This window comes from Mus pahari, chromosome 4 (assembly GCF_900095145.1).
Source record: "Mus pahari chromosome 4, PAHARI_EIJ_v1.1, whole genome shotgun sequence".
In the NCBI taxonomy this organism is placed as follows: Eukaryota; Metazoa; Chordata; class Mammalia; order Rodentia; family Muridae; genus Mus; species Mus pahari.
Window position 1 is genome coordinate 36,680,825 of NC_034593.1, and position 13,245 is coordinate 36,694,069.

Below are 13,245 nucleotides of genomic sequence, written 5' to 3' on the forward strand. Positions count from 1 at the left end.
TCCTCCTCCTCCTCCTCCTCCTCCTCCTCTCCTTCTACTCTTCCTTCTCCCTTTCCAGCTGCTCCTCCTCCTCTTATTCTGAGTCTAGGTCATTGATTCTGTCATTAACTTGAGTCTAGGTCATTGATTCTGTCATTAACTTGAGTGTTCTATGATTCCTTGTTTATTCTGTTGTGGTTGTCATTCTTTGGTTCCACAAAACACAATTTAAAACCCCTTGAGTGTATGTTTTCATCCTGTGTGAGAGTAATCAGAATTCCCAAGGTCAGTATTTTTTGAAATAACCTACATTTTGAGTTGGTAACTTACATAACTTATTACCCTTTTAAATAGTAATAAAAATTTAAAAACTATTCAATACACACAGGTTTCTAATCTTCATCAGTATATCGGTGATTACATTCTTTGTCAAATACCTAATATCTAGAAGTTAATATTTTCACTAATCCCTATTTTGTTGGGTGATAAGAAGGAAGAATGTAGATCTCTTAATCCCACAATAAAGAGAATTCCTTAATTGCCTTGTCTATCTCATTCACTCCACCCCAGTTAGTACAGGAAGAAAGAATGGGTTTGATTACTTAAAAATGTGATATCCTTGCATACTTTTCAAACCTTCAGAAATTAATATGTACTGATGGCGTACATTTTGTTGTTCATTGCAAATGAGGGTATTTCTACTATCCACATATACAAACATGTGCAGAACCTCAGAAGCATTTCATCAGTGGGCATCATTTCTGAGGCCAAGAGGTTTAGGAACCCATGCTCTTGGCTGTGGTTTTCCACAGGTGGCATCAGCTGGATGTTGGCTGAGCCAGATTGGTTTTGGCTAGGTTGAATCACACACCTGCAGTTCAGCTCACACACTCATTTGTACTAATGTGTTCTGAATCTAATTCATTTTCATCCTAGGAACTCAGGCTAGTTCAGGTTTACTTTTTTATGACAATAGCAGATGACCTGAACAAATAAATCCTAAGGTTCTGGCTTCCTTCAAGGATCTTCATGCAGCACACATGCCAACACCAGGATGGGCAAAAGCAAGTTACAGGGCCATCGAGGAGCTGAGTGAGCAAGTGCCCCAACATTGTATGGCGAAATTCCAGATGCAGAGAATGGAACTGTGACCATGAATGCATCCAGTTACCACATTTATTGTATACATGACCAAATACATTTAAGGACTGACATTGAATATCCAAAGTATATTTAGAAAACAGTGTTGCTGTAATATTCCCATTTGGAAGTCTTGTCCCAAACATGAAGTCAGAACTACTGTGAATGGTTGGTCACAAAGCACAGCCAAAGACAAAGAACAGGTTTGCTAATTGATTTTGAATAAGGACTGAAGATCGTCCGTGTTTTTATATTAGCTTTCTTTTCAAAAGAGATGGGTACTTCACCCGTCTAATATTGGATTGACAAAGATAGTCAAAAGTAGATAATGGTAATTACTACAGAGCTCTTTGATATGCTACAGGCTTCTGAATTGGGATATTTCCAAAGGTTCAGTTTCAGTGTATGTAAATTGATCCTTGTTAAGGAGCTATTAAATTTTTTCAACTTAGAGTACATTTTATATTGTTATTTGTATAAATATCTGCTCATATTTTCTTCAAAAATTTTAGCCAGTTTAGAGAAGAAACTTTAGTGGTAGAATTTTGAAATGCTTTCTTCAAAATGATTTTCTTTGAGGTGGAGAGACAACTCAGCAGTTCAGAGCTCTGACTTCTCTTGCAGAGGACCTGGGTCCAGTATGTAGCATCCACACAGCAGCTTAATATTGTTTGTAATTCCAGTGTCAGTGAATTCAGTGACTTCCCCTGGACCTCAAAGGCACCTCGCGTACATACAGTACATGGCATACATCCAGTCTTTCATACACATAAAAAAACATAAATATCTTTTTGTTTTAAAAATGCTTTCATAGTTCAAATTTAAAAGAGAAGTAAATGAGACCATAAATCACTGTCCTAGTAAACCATAGTGAAGAAAAGTGGACTGCCACTACTGTGTCTAAGTGAGAGTGTATATCTTTAATTTTGAGCTATCATACTGGACTCAAAATATTTTTTGGTTATCTAGGTTTGTTGTTGAATTTTATTAAAATGAGCCAATAGATAATTCTTATTTCAGTATAAAACACCATATAATGACAAAGGTATAGATACCAGCAAATATGTAAACTGAATTATCATTTTTATTTTTTAAAATCAGTAAACTCTTCCAATCCAGATTTTACTTTTAATAATGTTTTATTCTGTATTTGGAAGTTTCTTACAGCCTATTTTTGTCTTATCTCTCTCAGTTTCTGCTCCACCTCCCTACCCACACAATTTCATGTTTCTTCTTAGATTTTAATTAAACAGTTATTTCTTGATTTTATTTCCTTTATTATACAAAATATTTTCACCACAACATATTAAATAAAATATTTAGCGAATAAGAAAGTTGTTCATGTTCCACAAAATAACATAATTATTGATATAAGTATTGACAATTGTGTATTAATTTTTTTACAGAAATACTGGTATAGCATTGCCGTAAACTCCACGCCACCTGGGTAAATCATGTTACAGATCTCTGACTCCCCAGCACCATAGAGATCTCCACCAGAGAATATGACTGCAATTCCACCACACTTGGTAAGAAATAAAAAGAGCAAAAATTGAAGGCCATCCTCAGTTATATTGACTTTGAGGCCAACCAGGGATATGGCAGACCCTGACTAAAAAGAGAAGAAAGGAAAAGAAAGGAAAAGAAAGGAAAAGAAAGGAAAAACTTGAAGGCTTTTGTCATGTGATATTTTGATTTTTAGGCTTTATATTATTCTTTAATCTATGTACAAATTATTTCTCAAACTAAATGAGTTGGGATAAATAAACAAAAGATAGAATATCATTGTTGATATGATATATTGTCAGAAGACCATTGAGTGATAAAAGCATTATGAGTTGATCAAGCTGTGAAGTGGGCCATCTGTTGATCTCTCCTCTTAAGAGGAGGGAATTCTGTATATTAATATCCATGATCTTCATTTGTTTGTTACACTGAACTACAGAATTCCATGAAGACTCTCACAGGCATTGTGTGGATTGAATGCAAATATATTACTTTTTAAATTTCTGAATTTAAAGGAGAGTAGATCTTCAAAACCTAAGTTATGTATCTCACTTTCATATTACTAAGAATTAAAAAAAAATCTTCATAGAGATATAGAAAGCCTTAAAAGTGACAAAAAATTAAACAGAAAGAGATAAAGGGGGAATTTAAAGGAAACCCTTTTAAAAGTCAAATATCAGAAAACATTGTTTGTATATGTAAATATATAAAAATACATTCGGCAAATTTTCCAAAACCTTGAAAAAGAAGGAATATATATTCAGTAGAACACTATAGAATAATTAGTGGATCTATTTATGAATCCCAATATCTAATAACAATTCCAGAAAAATAAGATGGAAAAAAGAAGGAAATTAAAATTACTTTAAATGATGTACTCTTACAATATCTTAAAGTTGATTCCCAGAAGTACCTAAAAATTTTTCTGAGGAGTGTCATATATATATAATTTTTAGTTTTTACTATATATAATGAAATAGGCATATATGAGTATAAATTATATATATGAAAATATATAATAAAACTTTGATCATAACAACATATTTCAGCAATGTATTTTTATAATCTCTTTCCCAGAGATAAGCAGTGATTCTTAAATTGTTTTTACCTAGAAAATTCTGGGTTCTGTCAAAGAATCTTCATATGAATGTTTCATTATCCTTTGTTCCTTTGATTTTAAATTGCCTATAAAAATAACCTTAAAATCTCATAAGAGTAAAGTAAAATTCTTTACTTCTTAGAGATAAAAGGAAACAGATTTCACCTACAAAAACAAACAAACAAAAAATGGAGTTCAAGTATGCCTGTAGATATTTCAGTGGATCTGGGGAGAAAATCAGGACTCTCTGTTTCAAGGAAACTTAAGTTGGTATTCAAGAAAGGATAACCGCAGAACACTGAATAGAGAGAGTGGTGGCTTTATTCATGCTACAAGTAGAAGACAGAGGACTTCTAGAGTCCACACAAAATATCAAAACTGAAACTCATAAATCCATCCAGGTTTAGGAGGGGATGCAGAGAATGTTTGAGGGTGAATTGGTAATCACCTCACTAAAGAGAGGCCACATTGAAGCTTAACTTTCACAAGTGTGAAAAGATGAGCAAATCATGAAATACTAATACTATCCTATATGGGATATCAGGTAATGTTTATATATAAAAGATGCTTACGTACTTTAAAATGCAAATGCTATTAAATTCTATATGAACTACTATATAATCCTGTTGGAATAAAATATGTGTGTTTGTGAATGTGTGTCTCAGTGTTGTGTGTATTAATGTATGTATACATGTATTATATATGTGTGTATAGGTTTGTGTGTATTTGTATGTGTTTCTGTATATGTGTGCATTTGTGCTTATGTATATCTATGTATATGTTTTTATGTGAATGTGTATGCTTTTGTGTTTTTATGTGCACATGTGTGTACTTATGTTTTGTTTTTATTTTTGTATGTGTGTGCATTTATGTGTATGCATTTTTAGCTGTAAGAGAACAAGGTAATAAAAACCAGTCCTTTCTCTTGGTTTCCTTTTGATAAGAGCATAGACACTGCCCATTAGTGAATGAACAATAAAGAATAGGATATACCTGTGGATTAAAAATACAGAAATTAATCGGAGATGGAACTATTTGGATTGCTGAATGCACTAACTTGGTATTGACAATTTGAGGTAGGGAAGAAAAGAAAAAAAATTGTTGTATCTGTATACAGTTCATGAAACTACTGAATATATCACTAATAACAAAAATGTTGATAAGAATAAAAATGATACAAAAATCAACATGTAGAATATTTCTAATAATGAATGACAAGTTCATATTTTTTCATTGTCCAAATTTTGAAATCTAATTTTGTAGAAGTTGTAATTTTTTTCAGTTGTGGTTTTCTGCACCATAAAAAGTGTGTTGTGTGCTTTTTGAAAGTAATAATATAAAATAAAAAGAAAAATAACGAACTGCATTATATATAAATACCTCTCTTGAATTCATGTATAGTTTTAAATGAAATGATACCTGAAAATATCTGGTGTAAAGTAGATAGTAAATTTTATGTAATAGCTTAGAGGACACAATATAATAACTTTGTCTTTGTACATCAATGTTATTTAACCATGAATATGTATCTTAGTAATAAAAATCAGTTATGGAAGTTGATATCACAGTGTATATTTTTAATTTTATAACAAAAGTTTTATTTAAATTAAATAGAATCAAATGATGCTACATTGCAATTATTGCATATAGGATTATTATAAAATTTTGGCACTTTAATTTTCTGTATTAGAAATGATCTGATTATTATATTTTCTACTCTATTAAAAGTTCTTAAATAGATCATATATCTGTCCAAATGAGCTGCTACCAAATCAAAGGTCCAAATATTTAGGATAAAAGCTCTAGCTGATTTTCCTTTTCTCTCTTTTCTTTATCTTCCATCAATCATCGTTCTGACACATCATATTTAGTATATTGTTAACATGTGGTAACTAATGACAAATAATCTTTTTGTATAATTATTCATTGTAAGCACGGTAATAAAATAGTTACAATTCCTCATAAGCTTAGCAACATTAGCAAACATTTTAAGTAATTTTGTAATTTTCACATTAATATTCATTGTGATTTGAACACTAACTTTTCATGATAAAATGGTTTTGAGATGGGGGTGGGTATTTGTTTTCTTATTTATTTATTTTTTTATTTATATTTTGAGAATGTATTTTATTACAACATGTTTGCCATTTCTTTCCTCCCTCTAGAACTTCCCATATTCCCCTCCCAACTCTTCTTTTAACTCATGATGTTTTTATTATATATATATATATATATATATATATATATATATATATATTCCTAAATATAAATTATTGAGTTTATATAATGTTATCACCTATGTTTTCAGGGATATTTACTTGTCACTAGAAAACTAAGAATGGTTTGAATGACCCAAGAATGACCATTTCTGTTCCCAGCCTTCTTCAGTTGCCTATAGATCTTTGTGCAAGCTTCAGGGCTTTTTCCTATGTAGGTTGGCACATTCATTTATGTCCTCCTTGTTCAACTCAAGTTTGGATGGCTGTTTTGGTGAGACATTATGGGTGTTTTCTGAAATTACAAGGGGGCATAATCTTGTCCCTGATTCTATCTGGAACTTAAAATCAGCAGCAGATTCCTTATGGTATGTTCTTTCATACTTAGTATTAGTTACTACTCCTGTTGACTTCTCTATGGTCTCCATCTCTTGTTGCTCAATCCTTCTTAAGCCCTCCCATACTAGTATTACTGATATAATTCCAACTCACATGTGTTCTATTATTTTCCCCTTTTCTTTCCCTGAAAGCCTTTTAAGTACTCCTCTTATTACCCCTTTCTGGTTTTCTGGCCTCTATATCTCCTACATTAACTTAGAAACATATATTATCTGATTGAAACACAATTACTGCATTTCACATCAAGAATCAAAGAGGGAAGTTTTATATAATAAGCAAGTGACATGAAGAGAACACTTGAATGAGAAATATGTGTTAACATGAGGGTGTGTTTTGGGGAAAACCAACCCTTCCCAGATAAAAAGAACTCCAGTAATGAGTACAATGAGTGTAGCAGAGATTGGTTCTGTTCTCACACATGCAGAACCATGACTGTTGCATGTTTTCTAACAGGCTCCTTTGAGAAGCTATGCAGGGAGAGAAAAATGATTACTCTATATGTCCAATTGATTTTGCCTCTCTTGTGGAGTGTGTCAAATAAATTGCATTTTTCCTGAGCCCATTTAGATGGAGTATTATCCTGCTGTGTTCCTTTGGATCCTGTACAGATTTTTGATTGCCGAATTGTAACACTAATCATAATAATTATCTATGTAATAAGTTCACAATATGAATTGTTACAGATGGTCACATTTTCTATCACAGAGTAATCAAGCCTATTTGTACAATCTACTTGCTCCTGGATAAAACAAAGAGCAACATGCAAGCTTCTGTATGTTCATCACACATTATAAGTGGCAATTTAGGTCTAGTGTATCAGAGAAATGAGATATGATAAGACAAAGTGCTAAAGAACTTTCAACAAAAGCATGTTTGGATTTCACTATTAGTTTTTCAGATATTATCATTCTCTATCCGATTAAATACTAAAGAGCTGTTTTCACACCATGAGCAATTCTTCTTCCCTATCTATAATCTGAAATGCATTTTGACAATGGAAGAGAGGTAAATGAATTATAATTCAATATAAAAGCAATATAAATATAAGATGCTGAAATAGAATGTGGAGCGTATTTGTGACCTGAACGAAAATGTGTTTCAGGCACTGTCTTCAATTGGAAATAGTTTGCCATTTCTGTCCCTTTTATAACTGCTAAGTGACTTTAGATAAGGAGCCAGATGTGGATGCCTATACAGTGGGATAAAAACTATGGCACTGCATAGATTCTTTAATTTTAATTTCTTGTTGATGACTTTGAAAGTTGACTCAACCTTTCTTCCCAACATTTTCCTGGTAGGAACATTTCATTGCAGTGAATGAAATAGTCCTTCTCCTCCAACTTTTATTTAAAATTTCATCTAAGTCAAACTTTTGCTTTATGAGTAAATGTACAGAGGTATCCTAGCAATCCTAGCTGAATGTTCTATGCTATACATCTGTAAAACTTATGAACATGTGCATATATTAATGTTAATCTATTACCTATGCATATTTATATCTGTATCTATGTGCATGTGCATATAAATATGTATATGTGTGTGTGTGTCTGTTTGTGTGTATGTGTGTACTTATACTAGGACAGGCCCAATTTTCAAAAAAAAACAGAGAGGAAAAACAGAGACCAGTGCAGAATGATAAGAAGAGAGAGAGCAGTTTTAGTTGGACAGTTGAAGAGAGAGGTTGCAGAGAGAGAACAAGCTGTGGACACAGTTGAAGAAGGAAGGAGCTAGAAAATGAAAAGAAGCCAGAAGTTTAGAACATACTGCCAAAATTAGTGTGAGGTAAAGCAGAGCATTTTAGTCTGAGGCCAAGAGAAGCCAGACTGAATCAGTCAGCTTGCAGAGGAGTTCAAGCCAGAATTTCTGCGTTGAATTAGCCAGCCTGAGATACTGAGATAATAAAGAATTAAGAAGAGGAGAGGTTATTCTGCAGCATATCTCAGAGGTTGAAAATAAGTCTAGATTATATTATAGGGAGGAGGGTAGAAGCTTCTAGGATATATATATATATATATATATATATATATATATATATATATATATCCTCAGAATATCTAAATCTATATGATTTTTCTCTCTCTAGCTTCAAGCATGTGAGTTTTCCAAAGAAACTTATTTTTAGTCTATGTAGCATATTCATTTCTGTTGCATTTTTATTCAGGAATAAAAGTTACAGTAACTTCGATTTAGTCTGTGTTTACCAACCCATGTTTTCTGACATGGGTTTTCTGTGGAATATTGTCAGTTGTTACAATATTATATAGATAGTGCAAGCATCACTACTATTTTCCTATCAGAAAGGTGAGGATTAATACTCTTATTTAATTTGCCCTAACCATGGCTTCAAATTTTGGTAAAGTGTCTGTCTTTTCATGCCAAGGACAGAGATCTTCTACATAGCTGCTTTCAGTATAGTATTAAAGAGACTTATGGTCATGGATCTATAATCATCTAGTGTTTCCTTATAAGCTGAAGTTACTGGCATGCAAATAAAGAATGGCATTTGTCACTTAGTAGTGATGAAGGCAGCAAGACTGTACAGCTCTTTGAAAGACTGTTTCAGAACATGTGTATGTAAAAGTCCTTAAAAGGATTTAGTGTCAGATACTGGGAGGTAGCTGAGAGAGTAAAGTGCATGAAGCATGAGGACATGAGTTCATTCCCTGTACCCATTTATAAGGGTCAATCATGATGGCACATGTCTGTAATCCGAGATCTGAGTAGTTACTCACAGAATGATCTCTGGGGCTTCTTGGGCAGATAATCCAACAGCAAAAATATGTGATATCTAGGTTCAATGGAAGACCCCATTTTTAGTTTTTTTTTTTTAAATATTTGATGAGTGGTAGAAGATACCTGATATTAACCTTGTTCTTCCACATGCTCCTGTACACAAATATATATATATATATATATATATATATATATATATATATATATATATATATATACACACATGTATGAGCACAAAATAGTAAAAGGTTAAAGATATAACTGGCAAAGCAATTAGAAACTATATGCTATAGGTTTTCTGGTCTAATGAATATTCTTTACCTCTTTACCAGATGACAATAAATACATAGCTTCTGATGTTTGAGACTTTAATTGATACTAAAGGCAAATAGAGTTCAGTCTTCCATCATGATATAATCTTTATTGAAGTTCACAGACAGTGCCCTGTGATTTCTTGATCTATTTCCCTGTTTTGGTCATTTTCCTTTATAGAATTATCATCCCCAACTCCTGACATCCTTACCATGGCCCTGATATCATCCATATCCTGATGTTTCATTACTATTCATTATTTCCATATAAGTCCTACTATTGGTAGCAGCTAAGGCGATGGACCAAAGCTCAGCTCTGTGGTGATTTCTGCAGCAGCTTGGAAAATTGTTTTTGAGACCTTTATTCAGGCCATGCCAGGGTTCTTGACTCCACTATAAAAAAGGATTTCAAGAGAAAACAGTATGAAACAGGCTTGGTATTTACTTAGAACTTTTAAAAATGTTGAACCATGTGGGTTAATGAAAGAGAAGCATACTGGGAAATAAAACACATGTAAGCATGGGTGTGCTGACAGACAGTCATGTATATCTAAGCACAAGCCAGATGCACACTTTTGGTGGCTCCTAAGTTATACTGTTTAAAGTGTTATATTGGCAACATTTTCCACCTCCCTTTCTGACTTTTACATAAAAGAGATCCTAGAGTGGTTTTTTTGAGATCACTTTGATCGGATTATATCTGAAATAATAAAGTCAGAGTTTGCCTGCATACAGGATTAAGCCATACTTTTAATATGAGTGAAGTTTTTTATGAATTCTTAAAAATTTGAGCATATAAAGTTGGAAAAGGAGAAAAATCCATACTTGGTTACAAGTTTATAACTTAAATAGAATTCCAGGTTATTTTAATGTTGTTACTTGAAATCTATCTATGTATGTATCTATATATGTATCTATGTATGTATCTATATATGTATCCATGTATGTATCTATGTATGCATGTATGTATGTATGTCTATCTATCTATCTATCTATCTATCTATCTATCTATCTATCTATCTATCTATCTATCTATAAGCCTATTCCTCTGTACACATCTTGTTAATTGTGTTAGAATTCTTCACTTGATCTTAACCAAAAGGCCAAGAAGTGATGTATGCCAGAATTCTTGATTCACCTCATGAAAACATCTTTAGCTATATACCAGAGTGGTCTTTCTTCTCTCCCCACCCATTCATTTTCCCCACCCATTCATTTTCCTTGTCTGTCTTGTCTCCTCTTATGTTGAATCTCACCCTATACAAAATTAGCATTATACATTAAATTTCTTTATTATTCATTCTTAGCATGTATTGAACCTGTTCAAATTCAATAACTTAATTTTTAAAGAGAGAAAATTAAACTTGTTGTTACTTTGAATGTTGATCTTATACTCTGGTTTTATCTTATACTTTTGAAATAAGCAAGAATCTTGGAATACTTTAATTCTAGCTGAAAGTTAGCAAAATCTTGGCTTTTCATCTCCTCTGCCATGATTTCTCTTTCATAGTCCACTGGCATTCTGAAAATAGAGTATACTTCTTCCTCAGATCTCTGCTTAGGGAAACATTTCATTCACTATGATTCATAATAAACCTGAACAGAGAAAGTTTGAACAATGTGATCCCATGTCTTACTTGGAGATTATACAGCTTTAAATTCTTCAATGTGAGTTCACCATCATTATTTGATTCCAGACAAAATCATAAAAATAATAGTTTAATTTAATGATATCTGAATTGACTTTAACTATTCTTAAGCTATCTTTAACCAATTATAAGTGAAAAAATGCCCCTGTTCTTTAAGAAAATATATATAACCGGATTACTTCAATATTATTTCAGAAAGTTAGTATCCAGGCCTTTGTGTGTATATTATATTGCAAGTGAGTCTTAAGACTTTGGTCACAAACTTTGTATGCACTTCCTCACTTCTTATTTTAATGTATTTAAATATGTGTTGCACATGATTGTCTGGCATACGTACTTATGAGCATTCTCTTGTAGAAAGATAGTACCCAGAGCTAAATATCCACTGCAAGAAAATCACCCCAGGACATGTCAGAATGATAAACATAAAAGATGGTTGGTTCTGTGGCAGTAAGTTGGAAGCATGTTGCTTCAGGATGCATTAGCTGATGATCCCTGGCCCTGGGATGTCTTAATTCAGACTCTCTATAGCTGAGTCATGGTTAGCAGGGTGCTGGGCCTTAGAACTAGAAGTTCATTGGCAGTGCTGATATGAATTCTTGATCCATTTAAACTAGGACTGTAGATTTACACTCCTAGTTATTATCATATTATCTCTGGAGAATGATAGAAAAAGTTCAAAGGGAGAAGATGAGAGTGAGATGGCACACACACACACACACACACACACACACACACAAACAGGTGCTGCAGCTACAATTGTACTTTTGTGTTTGGGAGTATAATGCATGTCCTTAACACAAATCCCATTTTTCACATAATGTAATAGCAACTGCCATAATATAGTGATTGGTATTGTAGAAAGAACTGTGAGAGAAATGCTGTTATTATGAAAATCCTATTAACAGTCCTCAGTGTGCTGCACATGCAGGGCAGATTTATTAACATACCCTCTGTAGTCACTTTGCTGAAAACAGTTTTTCCAGCTATGAAGTACTATATAATAATGTCATTAATAAATGTGTTTAATTGCAGTATATAAAACTGAAACATTGAATAGCTTGAAATGGCTTCTCTGAATGTCGAGATTATTTCAAGTAGATGTGATGAGGAAGGGATAAACCACAGACCCTTTTTTATTCTGTTGTGTGTCAAGTGATAGATTTTTAGGTGCACAGTCAGTTAGACTAATGAGAAAATGTTGGGTCTCTTATAAAAAGCTGTCAGTAGATGGCAATGTGACTGTTTTATACTTCATTTTTATACCATATTATTAAAAAGCTGGAGATCATTCAATTCACATTTGCTACCTAAATTACTATAACCCCCCCCAAAAAAAAGAATAGCAAAAGCCCTTTTAGACTATTCTTTGAATAATTGATAGTGACAAATGAAAAGCTATGCCTAGAATTTCCTAAGTGATTAGAGTTATTTTAATTTTCCAGTGTTCAGGGTTGAATAAATATAATGTTACTAACTATGCTACTAATAACCAGAGAGCATAGGGTGTTTCAAGCTATAGAACTTTGAGAAACCCCCTATTCATTCTTCAGTTGAGCATTACTGCCAGCAATAGCCTCCTGGTACCTGATTTAATACTGAGCTCAGAGGTGTGAACCTTCATTGAAAATCATCTTTATTTGTTTTATTTATTCCATATTTTCCACATTATTCTGTCAGATGAGTGACTGATATTCTAATGTTTATAAAAGCATACATACTGCATGGGGAGTAATATGTTGTAATATCAAATAAACACAAAAACTTAAAACACAGGCTATGCAGTTTGCCGCTGCTGTAAGTGTTAATGGCTTTTGGATTCAATGTGAGTTACAAAACCCAGGGACTAATGATGGAGTCTGGAGAGAAACTGGGACTGGAGCTTCAGCTTCCAGACCACAAAAATTCAATAAATGGGAGAAATATAACAAAGTTTTGAAAAATTCTAGCAGAAAATATAAAAATTTGATTCTGCTCAATAATTTACGTTTATTGAAATCTAATTTGTGTTTTCCTTTTAGGATATGAGTGTCTAAAAATAGAGAAACTTTAGAACTGATGTTCTACCAAAGGGGTACAGGTTACAATGGGGAAATGCTGGTGATTCCACTAGACAGTGGTTATCAGCTTGTGACTTCAAACAACACTTTCCCAAGAGTCACATAAAAAAATATCCTGCATATCAGATATTTACATTTTGTTTTTTTTTTTTT